We start from the raw sequence: 17,535 nt of genomic DNA on the forward strand, positions 1-17,535 counted from the left end.
GCTGCAATGAACATAGGGATGCATGCATCCTTTGAATCATGTTTTTCTCCAGATATATGACCAGGAGTGGGGTCATTTGATAGCTTTTTTTTTTTTTTTTTAGTTTGTTAAGGAATCTCCATACTGTTCTCTGTAGTGGCGTACTAATTTACATTATCACCAACAGTGTAGCAAGGTTCCCTTTTCTGTACACTCTTCTCAGCATTTACTGTTTGTAAACTTTCTAATAATGGCCATTCTGACTGCTGCAAGGTGATACCCCATTGTAGTTTTGATTTGCATTTCTCTAATAATTAGTGATGTTGAGCATCTTTTCATATGGTTTTTGACCATCAGTATTTCTTTGGAGAAATGTCTATTTATATATTCCACCATTTTTTTTTAAAGTATATTTTATTTATTTATTTTTAATTTAAATTTATTTATTTTAATTAGAGGCTACTTACTTTACAATATTGTATTGGTTTTGCCTTACATCAATATGAATCCACCATGGGTGTACACGTATTCCCAATCCTGATCCCCCCTCCCAGCTCCCTCCCCATACCATCCCTCAAGATGATGACAATAACCCTGTATGCAAGACAGCAAAGGAGACACCATTTTTTTGATTGGGTTGTTTTTTTGATTTTAAGCTGCATGAGCTGTTTTTATATTTTGGACTTTAATACCTTGTCAGTGGCATCATTTACAAATATTTTCTCCCATTCTTTGGGTTGCCTTCTTGTCGTATTTATGATTTCCTTTGCTGTGCAAAAGATTTTAAGTTTAATTAGGTCCCATTTGTTTGTTTTTGTTTCCCATTACTCTAGAAGATGGATCTAAAAGATATTACTGTGATTTATGTCAGTGTTCTGCCTATATTTTCCTCTAAAAGTTTTATTGTATCCAGTTTTTTGTTTAGGTATTTAACCCATTGTGAATTAATTTTTGCGTGCGGTGTTAAAGAATATTCTAATTTCATTCTTTTAACATGTAGCTGTCCGGTTTTCTTAGCAGCACTTATTGAAGAGACTATCTTTTTTCCATTGCATATTCTTGCCTCCTTTGTTGTAGATTAATTGATCGTAGCTGCATGGGTTTATTTCTGGGCTTTCTATTCTGTGCCATTTATCTATATTTCTGTCTTTACAGTAATCAAAACTATATTGTCTTGATTACTTTATAGCTTTATAGTATAGTCTGATTCCTCCAACTCCGTTTTTCTTTCTCAACATTTCTTTGGCTACTTGAGGTCTTTTTTGTTTCTATTAAAATGCTATTAAATAAAAAAAGTTTTCTCTTTTATTTGAGACACTTGCAGACATTAATAGTCACGGTATTTTTCCTGTTGCAGTAGTCCCTTTCTCTCCCTTGAGATAATCATTCTGAATAAAAGTCTCTACTTATTAAGTCCTGACTTGTTTTTCTTTGATAGAGCCCATAGAAGTAATTAATTAACAAAACAGCTAACATTTCTGGAGAGCTTACTCTGTAATAGGTGATGTCCTATGTACCTTACATGAACTACATCATTTAATGCTCCAACAAGCCTATAAGTTAGGTATTGCGATTATGCATTTTTTTGCAAGTGAGAGAACTGAGGATTAGACAGATTTCTTCCTCAATGTGGGGCAGCTGAGAACTGACAGACAAGACACAGACCTGAGCCGTTTGACTCTATATCTGGTCTCTCAGCACCACACTCTATTACCTCCAAGGGGAAAAAAGAGAGAAGGAGCATGCTGCGTAGAAAAACTTTTACAAGAAGATTGAATCTCATTGATCTGATACAGTACCAGATTGGGAGGTCACATCATTTTTAAAGAGGAAGGTATTTTTTCTTCCTCCACTCCTCAAAGCCAATCTGTTAAAAGAAAGCTTTTTCTCTCTTGTTGATTCATAAGATCTGGGTGCAAGTCAATATTTATTTGTCCTCTGCTCTTTTTCCTGATATGTGGAGATGAAAAGAACCAAGAGGTTCCTCTTGGAGATTTCCTCCATGTTTTATGAAAATGAGTTATGGCTTACTTCTCCTGGATAGGAATCTTCAAGCTTTTCTGCAACTGGCTGTGTTTCCCAAGTGGAGTCTGACTGCTGCTTTAAAGCCAATAATGAGGCAAGGCTTGTGGAAAGGAAAGTTTGCTTTATTTTGGAGGTCAGCAACCAGTGGGGGCGGGTGGACTTCTATCCAAAGGTCAACTCCCCCTGACTGGCAACCAGTGGGCAAGAACTTTTACAGATGGAGGGAGGGGGCCTATTTACAGAAACAGTACAGTCAGCTGTGACAGTCATCTTAAAATTGGTTATGCAATGGTCTGATCAGTGTCATCTTGATTGTTTAAACTACAGTTCATCTTTAGTTCCAGGATCAATTTTTTCCTGTTTCTTTGAGGCCAGCCTTCTGAATTATGGCAGCTTAATGTCATGGTTACAGTCCAGTTGGTTCTCATGTAGTTAACTTCTTCCATCTAAATAGGGGTTTAGCCTCTATAAGACAGTGCACAGGACATGTGTCAGAATATTATCTCTATCCCTTGAAGAGTAACTAAAGGCCCTTGGCCATGCTTAATGATTAAACTATTATTAATTACTCTTGTTGGACTGTTTTCCTTTGTTTTTGCATTTTCTCACTTCTCTGAATAAGCTTACTCTTTGGCTAAAGTTTTTTCACAGACAAAAGGCAGCCTGAGGACATGAGGGGCAAGAATCTTAGCATCATGCTCCTTTTCACTTGATTTTAATCTGTAATTTGATTATTAAGAAGGATGTTGGTCAGAGGAGGCCCCATCATAATCTTGGTTTTAAGCTATATTCTTCTATTATTAATCGCAAAGTTATTTTCCCTTCCATGTACTTCCTATGTCACTTGCTCAGTTGCTTCTGAACACGAAGGGGAGACAGATTGTAATTAATTGATATCTTAAAAAAATGTGCTTTCCATTTCATGTCACTTTACCAGTTTAAAAATTTGACACAAGGTAAACTTCTCATCTGCATTTCTAAGAATCTCTCCTCTCAGTCTCCTGGAGTTTCAGAAGGTTTCCAGAGGCAATGTGGCATTTTCATGTTGTAAGTTCTGAAGAGATGAGGTAGTGCTTACAGTAGAAACTTTTAGTAGAATAATTTGGATGGAACTGGATGACTTAGAACTTGTAAGGGTAGTAATGTTAATGAAATGAACAGAAGATGCCATTGCATTAAATGTATATATTCTCTTAGCACAATTGTGTTTTCCAAAGATGCACCTAGATTTCAATAATGGCCATTTTTTAAGGATTTTAACCTATGTGGAACTGCATTATTATGTTATTAAAATTCTTGGTTACCAGTAACACATTGCATACAGCCAGAAATGGATATGTGGCTGATGGTGTCTGATTGCAATGCTTCTGAATAGTCTGGCAATAAATATTTTGGGCACTGTTACTACCCTATAATAATCAAGAATTAATTGTTCAATAGCTTTAGAATATATGTAAGTAGATGCTTTGTCTTACAAGTGATTTTTTAAAAAATGAAAACAGATGAATTGTTATTGATCTAAGATCACACTAGCTGGCAAAGTAACTTCAATCTTCTAAACCTCTCTGTAGGAATATGATTTTGTATTGAAGATCTGTCGTAGTGCCCAAACTGGTTTTTCTAATGTTTTGTCACTTTCTAGTTATGGTATCTTGATATAAGTATAGCTTAATCTCTCTGCATTTGATTTTCTTCATTTATTAAATGAGGACAGTGATACTTACTATAAATTGATGGTTTTAAAGTTTGCATACCTAGTATCCAAATTTACCCATACTGATGTCAGCTTTATTTTGAAAGCCTCTCTTCTGTTCTGAGATATGTTATTTGGAAAATATGGTCTCTGTTTTTAGTTATATGGTTTAGATCAGAATACTTAAAAACAGCTAGGCCATCCCATTGATAGACAGGAACATGATCATATATGAGCCAATGAGACGTGAGGAGACAATGTCTTGGGCATCTTGGAAAAACATGTCTTTTCTTTTCCATAGAAGCTGTGAAAAGAGATGTTTGCTTGTCCTCCAGATAATGGAGTTAAAGATGTGCTGCCTAGGGGACAGTCTAGGGAGGCCACAGTTGTGGTTTTCTAAGCTTAGAATCAGTGCTGAAAGAATCTACTTAATCATAATTAATAGTTAGGATGAAAATAGTTAATACAGTTCTGAATGATTCATATCCAGTACTACATTTTCTTTTTAAACTGTTGCTCTACAGTTAAATAGCTCAGTTGGTAAAGGATCCGCCTGCAATATGGGAGACCTGGGTTCAATCCCTGTGTTGGGAAGATCCCCTGGAGAAGGGAAACACGATGCACTCCAGTATTCTGGCCTGGAGAATTCCATGGACTGTACAGTCTTATGGGGTTGCAAAGAGTCGGACATGACTGAGTGACTTTCACTTCAGTACTTCACTACCTTCTACAGTCAAATGTGTTTTTTTGCAACTAGATTGACTTTGAAGGAAACAGTTAACAGCATATAACTTAGAGAGGAAAACAAGTTGGGTAATAACTGTGCAGTCCGGTGAGATAGGGAAGAGCAGACGCAGGGTGACCTGAGGTTTAACGTCTTAGATGCCTGGACCAGGAAACTTGAGGAGAGGCCTGGGGGCAAGGCTCTCTGGTGAGGTAAAGACTTTCTGACCGGGCGAGAGTAAACAGATGAGTGTCATGGGGACTCATTGCCCAGATCAACGGATAGTGCTGGAGCATTGCTTCGGGGCCTGCTTCTAGGGGTTGGCAGCTAGTGATTATTTGGAGCTTACATTTCTCTGCATGTTTTCAGTCTTTTATAGCAGAGTAGGAAGGCAGCACAAATAAGTTTCTTAAACATGAACACATCCTCTGAGTGAGCAGGGGGTAAAGGTTAACACTGATGGTCTTCAGAGTATTCCTATTTTCAGTTTTCTGTAACCTTGGCTTGCTTTTGTTTTAACAGTCTGCAAAACTTGTTTCAGATACTGAGCTTTTTCTCTGACACATGCCTCCCGTTGCTGTGAGTGAACATTTGAGAAATAGTTTCTTTGTTTCTATACTAAGACTATAACTTTAGTACTAAATAAATGGCTTTCTGAACCTCTGTAGAATATTCATGGTGAAAATAATATTATTCTGATTCATTGACAAGGTTGCCAAATCCAGAAAAATACAGTTATTTGGCAGTGGTGACATTTTGGGCTGATTTTTGAAATCGGCATTGGATGCTGCTCAGCCCTCAGTCGTCAGTAATGGCTGACAAGATTGGGAAGTAGGTTGACATGGTTTGCCTTTAGTGTGACATCATTTTCCTCCTTCTTGAATTTCTGCTCCATTTTCCTTCTTGATAATATTGTCTTGTTTTCAGCGGGGGACATGCCAATCACTCCTAAGTTTTTAGTATTTGATGCTTGCTTATGAGGACTTAAGATGGCACACCACTGCACTTGGAAAGACAACGTGTTACTGATAGTATTAAAGACTCACTGTTGGAATGGCCGGCCATGGGATTGCTGCTCTGTAGGTGACACTGCTCAGAAATCCCTTGAATTACACCCATGCTTTGAACATCTCTTGCTTAAACAGTCATCACTAAATATTCTTTAACACAGATATTCCTATCCCATGTTTATTGGCATAATAAGCATGTCTAGGTTGAGAATTTGATCATCTTTGGAGCACTGTCACTGCTCTAAGTAATGAGCCTGTTCCTCAGTTTTCTTTGCAATCCAACTGCAAGAAATATGATTTATATGTAGCTGGGCAGGCCCACTGGCCCCCATATTTAGCCTTTAATTGATAGTTAATCATTTTCAGCCCTACATTGTCTCTCTCTAAAACATCAGTTGTATCCAATAACAATCATTCTTTTCCATTATGGTTATTATTACTATGTCTTCCATATTTTTCAAATTTTGTAGATTTGTAGATTTCTAGTATAGTTCCTCCTACAAGTATAACTTCTAGTTCATCAGCTATGTAACTTTTATATTTAATTACATAGCCACCTAGTGTCTGCAGCTAACTTTACCTACAAACTCTGATAGGGTACACGTTTCCAGCTGTAGTGTGACTCGCAAAGATCTTCACACTTGTATAACCCTCTCCTCTTGCATGTTGGATAAACCTACTGATTGTTTCTAGCAAACAGAATATGACAGGATGATGGGATGTCCCATCCATGATTTGGTTACAGAGAACTATGACTTTTCACTTGCTGACTTTTCACTTTCACTCCTCTCCTATCTTTTTTCTTCTTTGGTCTGATTCCACTGTGTGTCATGAGTTATTCTATGGAGTGGTTCACCATGGCACAGAACTGATAAAGGATTCCAGCCAACAATTTATGAGGAAATGAGATCTTACTTCAGTAGTCCATGAGGAATGACTCCTGCCAACAACCATGTGAGTGAACTAGAAAGAAAATCCTTTCCAGTCAAGCTTTGAGATGACTTCAGACTTGTACGAGGCTCAGAAACTGAAGATCTGGCTAACCTTTGTCCAACCTCTTGACGCATCTTATCTTGGTGAAGTGATAAATGTTGTTTAAGGCACTAAATTTGGGGGTAATTAGTTGCACTTGTTGTTGTTCATTTGCTAAGTCATGTCTGACTCTGCAACCCCATGGACTGCAGCACACCAGGCTTCCCTGTTCATCACCAGCTCTCAGAGCCTGCTCAAATTCATGTCCATTAAGTTGGTGATCCATCCAACCATCTCATCCTCTGTCATCCCCTTCTCCTCCTGCCTTCAGTTGTTCACAGAATCAAGGTCTTTTCCAATGAATTGACTCTTCACATCAGGTGGCCAAAGTATCAGAGCTTCATCTTCAGCAATAGTCTTTCCAACAAATACTCAGGGTTTATTTCCTTTAGGATTGGCTGGCTTGATCTCCTTGCTGTCCAAGGGACTCTCAAGAGATTCAGTTGCACAGCAACAAGTAACTAATACATCAGCCTTTTCATGAGGAATTGTAGGCAGCCTACAAGATGGCCCCAGATGATTCCTGCATTCTTTTATTCATACTCTGTGTAGCTCTGTCCTACACTATACCAGGATTGCTCTCCAAGACCATAATATACAGCAGACATGTTAAGTATGTCACTTTTGAGATGAGACTCATAAAAAAATGTGGCTTTGGTCTTGAGCTCTCACTGTCTCCCTTGGATATTTGTTTTGTGGTAAGCCAGATGCCATGTATTGAGGCATCCCCTTGGAAAGGCCTATGTGGTAAGAGGCTGGAATCTTCACCCAGTGGCCAATGAGGAATTGAGGTTTGCTGACAGCTGCTTGAGAAAGCTTGGAAGCAGACCCTTCAGCCTCAGTGGAGCCTGAGATGAATGAAGTCCTGCCTGACAGCTTGATTGCCACCTCCTGGGAGACCCTAATGCAGAACCACATTGCTGAGGTGATTCTGGATGCCTAACACTCAGAATTTGGTTGAAATGATAAATGTTACAAACTGGCAAATTTTGAGTAGCTGTTACCCAGCAATTGATAACTAATACAGTCACCCATCACCATAGTACAATTTTAGTGTCTGCTATATTTTGGTTACTCCTAAACCAAGCCTTTTATGGAAGTGAGAATGCAGGAAGTTTATTTAAGAGAGCTATCAGGATATCAGAGACATCACTTTGCTGACTAAGGTTCATATTTCAAAGCTATGGTTTTTCCAGTAGTCATGTTTGGATGTGAGAGTTGGACCATAAAGAAGGCTAAGTGCTGAAGAATTGATGCTTTTGAACTGTAGTGGTAGAGAAGACTCTTGAGAATCCCTCAGACAGCAAAGATATCAAATCATTTGATTCTGAAGGAAATCATCCCTGAATATTCATTGGAAGAACTGATGCTGAAGCTGTAGCTCCAGTACTTTGGCCACCTGATGCAAAGAGCCAACTCACTGGAAAAGACCCTAATGCTGGGAAAGATTGAAGGCAGGAGGAGAAGGGGGTGAAAGAGGATAAGATGATTGGATGGCATGATCAACTCAATGGACATGAGTTTGAGCAAACCCTGGGAGACAGTGAAGGACAGGGAAGCCTGGCGTGCTACAGTCTTTGGGGTCACAGAGTTGGACACAACCTAGCGGCTGAATAACAACAGTCAGAATATCTACTTGTGGAGAGAAGGAGAAAAAAAAAGGGTGACAAAAAGAAAGTTTTTCCTGAGGTACAATCATAAGAAAACTTCACAGGAACCAGTAGAGAATGTTGGAACTAGGATAGCCATCAAAGTTATCAACAATTTGAGCCAAAGGTCAAGTCATAGGTACCTGCAAGTGCTAGTAATTGGAGGTAGGCAACACTGGGATGAATCTTAAGTTAAGGAGATCTCTTCAGCTGAGCAAGTTCCCAGAGGCCTGACTGCTGACATTTATCAACCACTGACCCTCCTGAGGATAGCACACTACAGCAAACACAAAGTTAAATACAAGCATAATTAATCTCAAAGGAAAACCCCATAATAGTCTTATAAAGCAAAAATAAAGTAATAGGATTCAGTGCAACTTTTCTGAACCAGAAGATTTGAAGCTACATTTTTTCAAAAACAAAACAAAACAGGCAAACTGATCCAGCATAGTAAAAACTAAGACATAGGCTAGCAAGTTAGGAAAATAATGGGGCTTTTCTTAATCATCTCTAGGTAAATAAATCTGAAAATTCTTGAACAAGGATAGTTCCTAGAACTTCCCTGGTCCAAGGATTAAGACTCAGCGCTTCCATTGCAGGGGACACAGGTTCAATAGGATCCTTCATGCTGCACAATGTGGCCATGAAAACAAAACAAAACAAAGAAGCAAAAAAGATGCTTTCTTAGGAATATACATTAATACATTTAATAAACTGATACTGCTGTTGCTGCTGCTAAGTCACTTCAGTCGTGTCCGACTCTGTGCGACCCCATAGATGGCAGCCCACCAGGCTCCCCTGGCCCTGGGATTCTCCAGGCAAGAACACTGGAGTGGGTTGCCATTTCCTTCTCCAATGCATGAAAGTGAAAAGTGAAAGTGAAGTCATTCAGTTGTGTCCGACTCTTCGCGACCCCATGGACTGCAGCCTACCAGGCTCCTCCGTCCATGGGATTTTCCAGGAAAGAGTACTGGAGCGGGTCGCCATTGCCTTCTCCAAAACTGATACTAGATGAAAAGAAACATTCAAATTGAACAATTTCAAAAAAGAAAGTTTTAGAACTGTATCTTTGTCTCACAAAAGCAGAATATACAGAAAGTGTAAATAGAGACATTGTATCAACAATAACCTCAGATATGCAGATGACACCATCCTTATGGCAGAAAGTGAAGAGGAACTAAAAAGCCTCTTGATGAAAGTGAAAGTGGAGAGTGAAAAAGTTGGCTTAAAGTTCAACATTCAGAAAACGAAGATCATGGCATCCGGTCCCATCACTTCATGGCAAATAGATGGGGAAACAGTGTCAGACTTTATTTTTTTGGGCTCCAAAATCACTGCAGATGGTACTGCAGTCATGAAAGTAAAAGACGCTTACTCCTTGGAAGGAAAGTTATGACCAACCTAGATAGCATATTGAAAAGCAGAGACATTACTTTGCCAACAAAGGTTCGTCTAGTCAAGGCTATGGTTTTTCCTGTGGTCATGTATGGATGTGAGAGTTGGACTGTGAAGAAGGCTGAGCACCAAAGAATTGATGCTTTTGAACTGTGGTGTTGGAGAAGACTCTTGAGAGTCCCTTGGACTGCAAGGAGATCCAACCAGTCCATTCCGATTCTTTGGAAGGAATGATGCTAAAGCTGAAACTCTAGTACTTTGGCCACCTCATGCGAAGAGTTGACTCATTGGAAAAGACTCTGATGCTGGGAGGGATTGGGGGCAGGAGGAGAAGGGGACGACAGAGGATGAGATGGCTGGATGGCATCACTGACTTGATGGACGTGAGTCTGGGTGAACTCCGGAAGTTGGTGATGGACATGGAGGCCTGGCGTGCTGCAATTCATGGGGTCGCAAAGGGTCGGACACGACTGAGTGACTGAACTGAACTGACCAACATTTAAGGAGCAGATACTTCCTACAATTTTGAAACTTTTTTTCTTTCAAAAAAGAAGTAAAATTCCTAATTCTATTATGTGAGGATAAAAATCAAGGCAAACATGATGTTTTCACGAAAATTAGGACTATATTTTACTTATGAATATTAAAATGAAGATGTTAGATAATATATCAGTATGCAGAAGGAGATTAAAATAATGATAAAGTTTTAAACGAATGGATATTATTTTGGAAATGCAAGGGTAATGCAAAATTAAAAAATATTTTCATTTAGTTTATTATTTAATATATTTAAAGAGAAAAGTCATGTTTAACTATCAGATAAACTATTAAGAAAATCATGTTGACAATACAGTAGATCAGCAAATCTCATTTTGAAATTTGAATACAAATTATTTAATTTCACTAAAACAAAAGTTAAACTAACTTTTAGTTAGTTTAATTAGTCATCTCTAAACACTTTGTACTATATCACATAATGTTTCCATATATAGTACTTAATATTTACAACACAACACAAATGCTAATTACTTTTCCTGTATCTTTATCAGTTAAAGTTGTCATCCATATTCTTGCAAGTGGTAGAGCAAAAAAATAATAAGAAATACATAAATTGTATCAAAAATTGGGAGCTGCTTTTTTTTTTTTAATAGGGCATTTGACCAGGCTTCCCTGGTGGCTCAGAGGGTAAAGAATCTGCCTGCAATGAGGGAGATCTGGGTTCGATCCCTGGGTTGGGAAGATCCCCTGGAGTAGGAATTGCAACCCAATCCAATATCCTTGCCTGAATAATTCCATGGACAGAGGAGCCTGGTGGGCTACAGTCCATGGGGTCGCAAAGAGTCGGACACAACTGAGCTACTGACGCTTTCACTTTCTATGACCAACATATTTATAGGAAAAGATAATTTGAAAAGTTCTGTAACAATTCTGGGTCATTCTTTTCTCTAGTAGGTTTTGGGCATGTCTCTAGTCGTAGAGTGAGGATAAACCAGTGGAGTGTTGGTATGAGGTGTGACAGTATACTCCTGGGGTATTTCTTTCTGCAAAAGCTGCTCCATTTAACTGAGTCTCACTCTAAAGTTGGCTCTGACAGCCAGATACTCATACACAGAATAACGACTTGGTAATAATAATGACCATATTATGTTATGGTGTTATGTTGTATAAGAGCCCCTAAGAGTATTTCATGTGCATTGACTCTTCAAATAAGCATAGATGCTATCATCTTTTTTATTCTTCATTTCACGTCTCTCCCAATGATACACATGGATAAACTGATTTCCTATTGGTAATAAGAAGTAATGGCAAAGGTAGAAGAAGAAAACATGTCATTTCTTAAAGCTCTAGACAGTAATATGACCTATTATATTTCATTCAGTTGCATCTGATTTCTTTGTGTGAATATTTACAAAGATAAGGCATTTTGCTATCTGTAACACTTTTCACTTTCATAATAGTAAATTAACTATAATTTTCCTAAATTTAGCTTGAAAATTATTTGTAACAGAGTAAAAATGTTAAATATATTGTGCCTCCTTTTATTAAAACAGCAATAAAACAATACAGTATTGAAGGAGGGAAAAACCTGAAATTGTGTTTGTTTATAGCTTACCATTCCACTGGAGTTTTATTAAACTGATAAAAGTAAATGGATAAAATAAAAACTAAACTTAAAAAAATATAGGCTTTTTTGTTTGTTTAAATAATGACTGGAAGTCATAAATTATAACCATGACTGAATTAAATGATTCTAGTTCCATTTGTGTTTTTTCCCCTTTCTTACTGCTTTAAAGTTTCAATAAAATATAGATGTGTTATGAGATTTGATCTAAGAATAACATGGTTAAGTCTATTGCATAGGAGAGAGAAGTAGATTTCTGCTTTGTATTTCTAAGGATCCATGAGTGAGAAACTTTGCATGAAACCACAAAAATGGCTGTAGCTTCTTAGAAATAAGTAATCTAGGACAAACTGAACAGTTAATCTCGTTTAATTTTGTGAAACCTGACTTGTATCAAAGAATGCTTCCCGGTATTTCTGATGACTTTTTTGTGCAGTTACTGTAATCTAGGGTTATACACATATAAGGAGACACATGACTGCAGTGTTTCCTTTCAATCAGGTTACAGAATTCGTCCTTAAGTAAAACTTTAAAAGTCACTCAGAACTTCCGTAATTATTTTTGTAGGCCAATATTTATACTTGTATCATGTGTGTGATTTAAGTGTGAGGAGGATTAGTAGTTCTTTGTGTTTTTTGTTCACTTTATATTTTATTTATATAAATACTCTTTCATTCCCAGCACTCACAGTTCCATCTGTATCAGTACCAGATTAATTTTTAAGCAAATATTCTAGTTATTTTCTTACTATGGACAAGTACTAGCAATCTTTCTTTGGGAGAAAGAGGAACCCATAATTGTGTGAAGAGGAATTTGCTTTCTTTAAATTTATAGACTTGATATACATATGCTTTATTTTTCAGAATGTTGCTTCTACCCACATTATTCTTTAAGGACATCTCATAATAGGATACTATTAACCCAAATACCTAAGCCTACACATGAAATGTCCATGTGAAATACTCTGGAAGAATTGTATAGAGAAATTATAGGTATAAATACATTCTGACATCTTAAAAAGATTTTCAAAACTAAAAAAAGATCCTGTAAAATACGTGATTATTTACTTCCAAAAAAACCCATAACATTTTGCAATTTTAAAAGTTATATTTAATGAAAAAAAAGCCACAGAGATTTAAAAATCTACCATTTTAAAAATGAAAAACATGTTGCCTAGACAAATTCAGCAACTGTCTCAATCTTATGGAAAGTTAGATTCCATTTGGGAGATTGAGAGTATTATTGGGTGATAAAGCTTGCTTCCAGTCATTCATTGGTGAGTTGATATATGTAAGGGTTTTGATAATTTGTTTTAAGTGGGAAAGGATTAGGGAAACCAATTTTGTGGAGGAAGGAGAACATATGTATGCAGATGCTCAAAATGAAGAAAGGATACATTAAAATAGAGACTAGTATGACATTTGTCATTGCCTCTAAAGAGATTGGGCTTCCTAGGTGGTGCTAGTGGTAAGAACCTGCCTGCCAATGCAGAAGGTGTAAGAGATGTAGGTTTGATCCCTGGCTTGGGAATTTCCCCTGGAGGAGGACACAGCAGCCCACTCCAGTATTCTTGCCTGGAGAATCCCATGGACAGTAGAACCTGTTGGGCTATGGTTCATAGGGTTTCAAAGAGTCAGACAAATATTGAAGAATGAAGCAGACATGAATGAAGCAACACAGCACACTGAAAGATATCAGTATTGAACTCCTGAGAGTTTCTCTCTACATAGTGAAGACGGTTGTTTTAACTAGAAAATACAAATACATGTATGTACATGAGAAAACCTTTCTGAAATCCCAGAAATTACTGAGGATACAGTGCGAGATGGAGGTTGAGTTTAGATATTCTATAGAACCATGCTAACAAACTAATGAGGTTTGAATGTCGGTATTGTTTGTACCCCAAAATGGGTGAAGCTAGAGACATTCACGTTACTTTTTACAAAGCAAAACATGAATCTTCAAATTGCTGAAACTAAGGAAAATTTGCATTGACCTAAAAAATAAGTAACATATTTTCCTCTTCTTTTTTCTTGGAGTTTTGTGACTAGAGCTTAGCACCAATCATACGGATAATCACTATATGTTGTGAAATTTCTGGTTGTTGTGCTTCATCTAAACTTTACTGTTTATTTTTCACTCTTTAGACTTCCATTTCTAAAACACTTCTTTAATATTTGTAGGCAATACACAAATATACTTATATTATATTAAAAAAAAAAAGTGAGCTCCATGATGACAAAGGAGACAAGGGGTAATGTAGATCAGCGGCACATGGTTTCTGTCTGTGGCCATAAAAAGATGGGGAAGTCAGTAGGCACATAGCAAGTTCTGTTTTCTTTAAATGACGCCTAAATGCAAGCTAAGCTGTGGCTAGCTAATGTACTCAGGTCACTTTTTCTTAAGGTGCTATCTTAGAGAACATTAGTTACCATCCTCAACCATTGCTTAGCTGGAATATAGAAGCGTGTGTGTGTGTGTGTGTTAATCATTCAGTCATGTCTGACTCTTTGTGACTCCATGGACTGTGGTCTGCCAGGCTCCTCTGTCCATGGAATTCTCCAGGCAAGAATAATGGAGTGGGTAGCCATTCCCTTCTCCAAGGAATCTTCCCAACCCAGGGATGGAACCTGGGTCTCCTGCATTGCAGGCAGATTATTTACCATTTGAGCCACAGAGTATGGAAAGTGAAACTATTACAAATGCAACTGGTTAGGATATAACTATCAGTTCTGGAACCTGAATTATGTATAAATCACACACTGGATCATAAGACTGTAAGACTTCCATGCTTAATCCTATATGTGGTTCCTGTGAGCATTATGGCTCTTCAGTTCAGTTCAGTTCAGTTCAGTCGCTCAGTCGTGTCCGACTCTTTGCGACCCCATGAATTGCAGCACGCCAGGCCTCCCTGTCCATCACCAACTCCCGGAGTTCACCCAAACTCACGTCCATCGAGTCGGTGATGCCATCCAGCCATCTCATCCTCTGTCGTCCCCTTCTCCTCCTGCCCCCAATCCCTCCCAGCATCAGTCTTTTCTAATTAGTCAGCTCTTCGCATGAGGTGGCCAAAGTACTGGTGTTTCAGCTTTAGCATCATTTCTTCCGAAGAACACCCAGAATTGATCTCCTTCAGGATGGACTGGTTGGATCTCCTTGCAGCCCAAGGGACTCTCAAGAGTCTTCTCCAACACCACAGTTCAAAAGCATCAATTCTTCAGTGCTCAGCCTTCTTCACAGTCCAACTCTCACATCCATACTGACCACAGGAAAAAACCATAGCCTTGACTAGATGGACCTTTGTTGGCAAAGTAATTATGGCTCTTACTGAGTGGCTAATATTTCTAAATCATGATAATCTGTTCATCCTCATGAAAGCAAATTTTAGCATGTAAGCTCTTTCCTGGGGGGTGGGGAAAAATATTTTACTCTATGAAAAGAACACCAACATGGTTTCTTATACTTCTGTCTCACTTGATTCATTGACTGCAGTGGAATATGCAATTGGATTTGTTTCTGGAATTTTACCCACATAAAGGAGTCTGGCTCTTTATTGATTAGGAGTTACAATTTGATGACTAAAAAAAACCAACCAAAGAACAACAATAGCAAACATCTTTGGAAATCAGTTCTTGTGGTCTTAGTTCATTTCTTCCATTGACAAAGGACACTGCCTCTACCCATTGTAAAATCTGGTTAAATTACCTAGAAATACAGGTTTTACCTCTTTGTGGAGCAGGAGGGTGGTAAAGTCTATCAATGGCTTCTGCCTTGGATCTGGTCAGAGGCAGACAAGAATGGATTCTTGAGTGAATTTTCCAACTTAGTGTGCTTTACAACAAGACAATGAGATATATGTGAAAGAAGATGCAGATAGAATGCAAAATTGGTTCTCTCTCATGTGAGGCAGGAAAAGATGAGGAGAAATGACAGATAAGGATGTGATTCTGTGTCAGGAGGGGTGATTCTGTGTCGAGAGGGCATAGGAAAATTCTGGTATGCTCACCATTGGCTTTTGCTTAATTTTGTCTTTCTCACTCTCTTTCCCCCTATTCTCCTCCTTCCTTTCCACAATTATTTGAGTGTCTACTTTGATTAGGAGATTAATATGCAACAAACATTTTAATAAAGGCCCTTGCTTTAATTGAGAAAAACTCTATGCTTGGTATAGTGTGTCTTTATATTTATAGATGCTCCAAATTTTTTTATGTTTTAAATTCCTTGTCCTTACTTCCAGATATCATTATTTTATTTCCTGATATATGTAATCCCCAATATAGGGTTTACTTCTCTTCTGAAAGCTTTCAGTCAGCTCCCATGTTATTCATTTACTTTCAGTTACCTGGTTGAAATTTTTTTCTGATTATTCATTTCATAGAAAACAGATTAACTCTCCAGCTCTCATATATATTCTTTAAAGTTCATCATTGTGAGCAGTTCTTAAATTTAGTATGGGTGCCAATACAGGAAAAGCTAGTTGGATTCATTTAGCCGAAGATATATCTAATGTAACAAATAAAGCATTTTAACCATTTAAGATAAGAAAACTCACACATGCTATATTTAGAATAAGGGAAATTCTTTTATATGATTATATCCAAGCATTCATTCTTCTAAAGTATGTAGCTATGACATCTATAATGTTTAGGAGAAGAAAGAAATAGTGATTCCTATATTGGAAAGAGTATTTAGGAAGAAGTCAAAGATGAGATCTAAAGAGGAAAAGTGGAGTATTTATATTTACTCATTTTTTTCCTTCCAGTAATGCAACACAGAGTTCCCACTGAGCTTTGGAAGTAGTTTGGAGTGTTAAAGGGAGCTTAAATCATTCATAATGCACCCTCTGGAGAGGTCATTTCTCTTGTGTGACTGCACAATAAATGAAGGTGCATATTCTGGACTTCTGGGGCCAGCTTGATTTTTTTTTTGTTTTTCTTCTTTGCTTGCCTGAGAAGTCTCTAGATAGTATTAGCTATCGTGGATATAAATGGAATTCTTCACTTCTGTAATATAAAGATATTTTCTCTTATGATTTTGACCTCTCAGATCTCTACTTTATTGTTCCAAATCACAGCCATAGATTTAGTCCTAAGAGGTCTCCCTTTCCTGGCATTTGTATCTATGGGATGGATGATGGTATGCTGTGACCTTTTTATGCCAACAGGCCACACTATCTTTTCTGTACTGTTGCAGATTTTTCTCTTAAGAAGTAGTGCTGCTCTGAAGACTCCTGGAGATCCTGACAACATTTTCCATTAACTGGATCAACCAAGAAGCTTTGCTACCTCAAGGAAGTAAGGCATGAATATAAAAGTGAGTTTCCTTTTTTCCTGTTTCAAAGTTCATAAAGGGAATTTTCTTGATCGAGTTAAAACATCAAGGGTATCTGTATATTTCAATATGAGATTCCTTGCTGTCTTGATGTTTGGTTTTGCATTTGGTAGGAAGATAATCTTGAAATCTAAAATGCTCCAAATATCTTTTGCTTTGCTTGTATGCCTCTTTGAATTATTATTTTTTTCACTGTCCCTGAACAAGCCACATAAATAGAGCCTCAGATAATCATTCATTGCAGGGTGTGAATCATAATTTTTTCATATAAAATCTAGATGATGATCAGATAATATTTTATGTGAAAATTGTTATTCTTGTAACTTTCTATTAACCCTGTAAGATGTACTCAAGTTTCAGTTTTCTCTTCTGAGGATATTTCCTCAAGAGAAGGTTCAACTCAGGCTATTAGGCTTGGTTAGTAATTGCTAGTTTTTATGCAGAAACTTGTTCCTCTTTTTCCTTAAAATTGGAGAAGCCTTTATTTACAAGTTTATTCTGCTTAAAATAAAAGGTAACTAAATCTGTGGGATAAATGCCACAGGAGATAAATAAGTAAGATTACTTTCTAAATC

General features: G+C 37.5%; 1 long non-coding RNA gene across 2 annotated transcripts in view; it reads left to right on the forward strand.

Moving 5' to 3' along the window:
- Positions 1 to 17,535, forward strand: part of LOC123332812 — a 99,530-nt gene that overhangs the window by 58,922 nt on the left and 23,073 nt on the right. For both annotated transcript variants that reach the window (XR_006549869.1, XR_006549868.1), the window contains exon 2: positions 16,823 to 16,942. This is a non-coding gene — a long non-coding RNA (uncharacterized LOC123332812). The remainder of the gene's footprint in view (positions 1 to 16,822; positions 16,943 to 17,535) is intronic.

Source organism: Bubalus bubalis, chromosome 3, assembly GCF_019923935.1.
Source record: "Bubalus bubalis isolate 160015118507 breed Murrah chromosome 3, NDDB_SH_1, whole genome shotgun sequence".
Classification (NCBI taxonomy): Eukaryota; Metazoa; Chordata; class Mammalia; order Artiodactyla; family Bovidae; genus Bubalus; species Bubalus bubalis.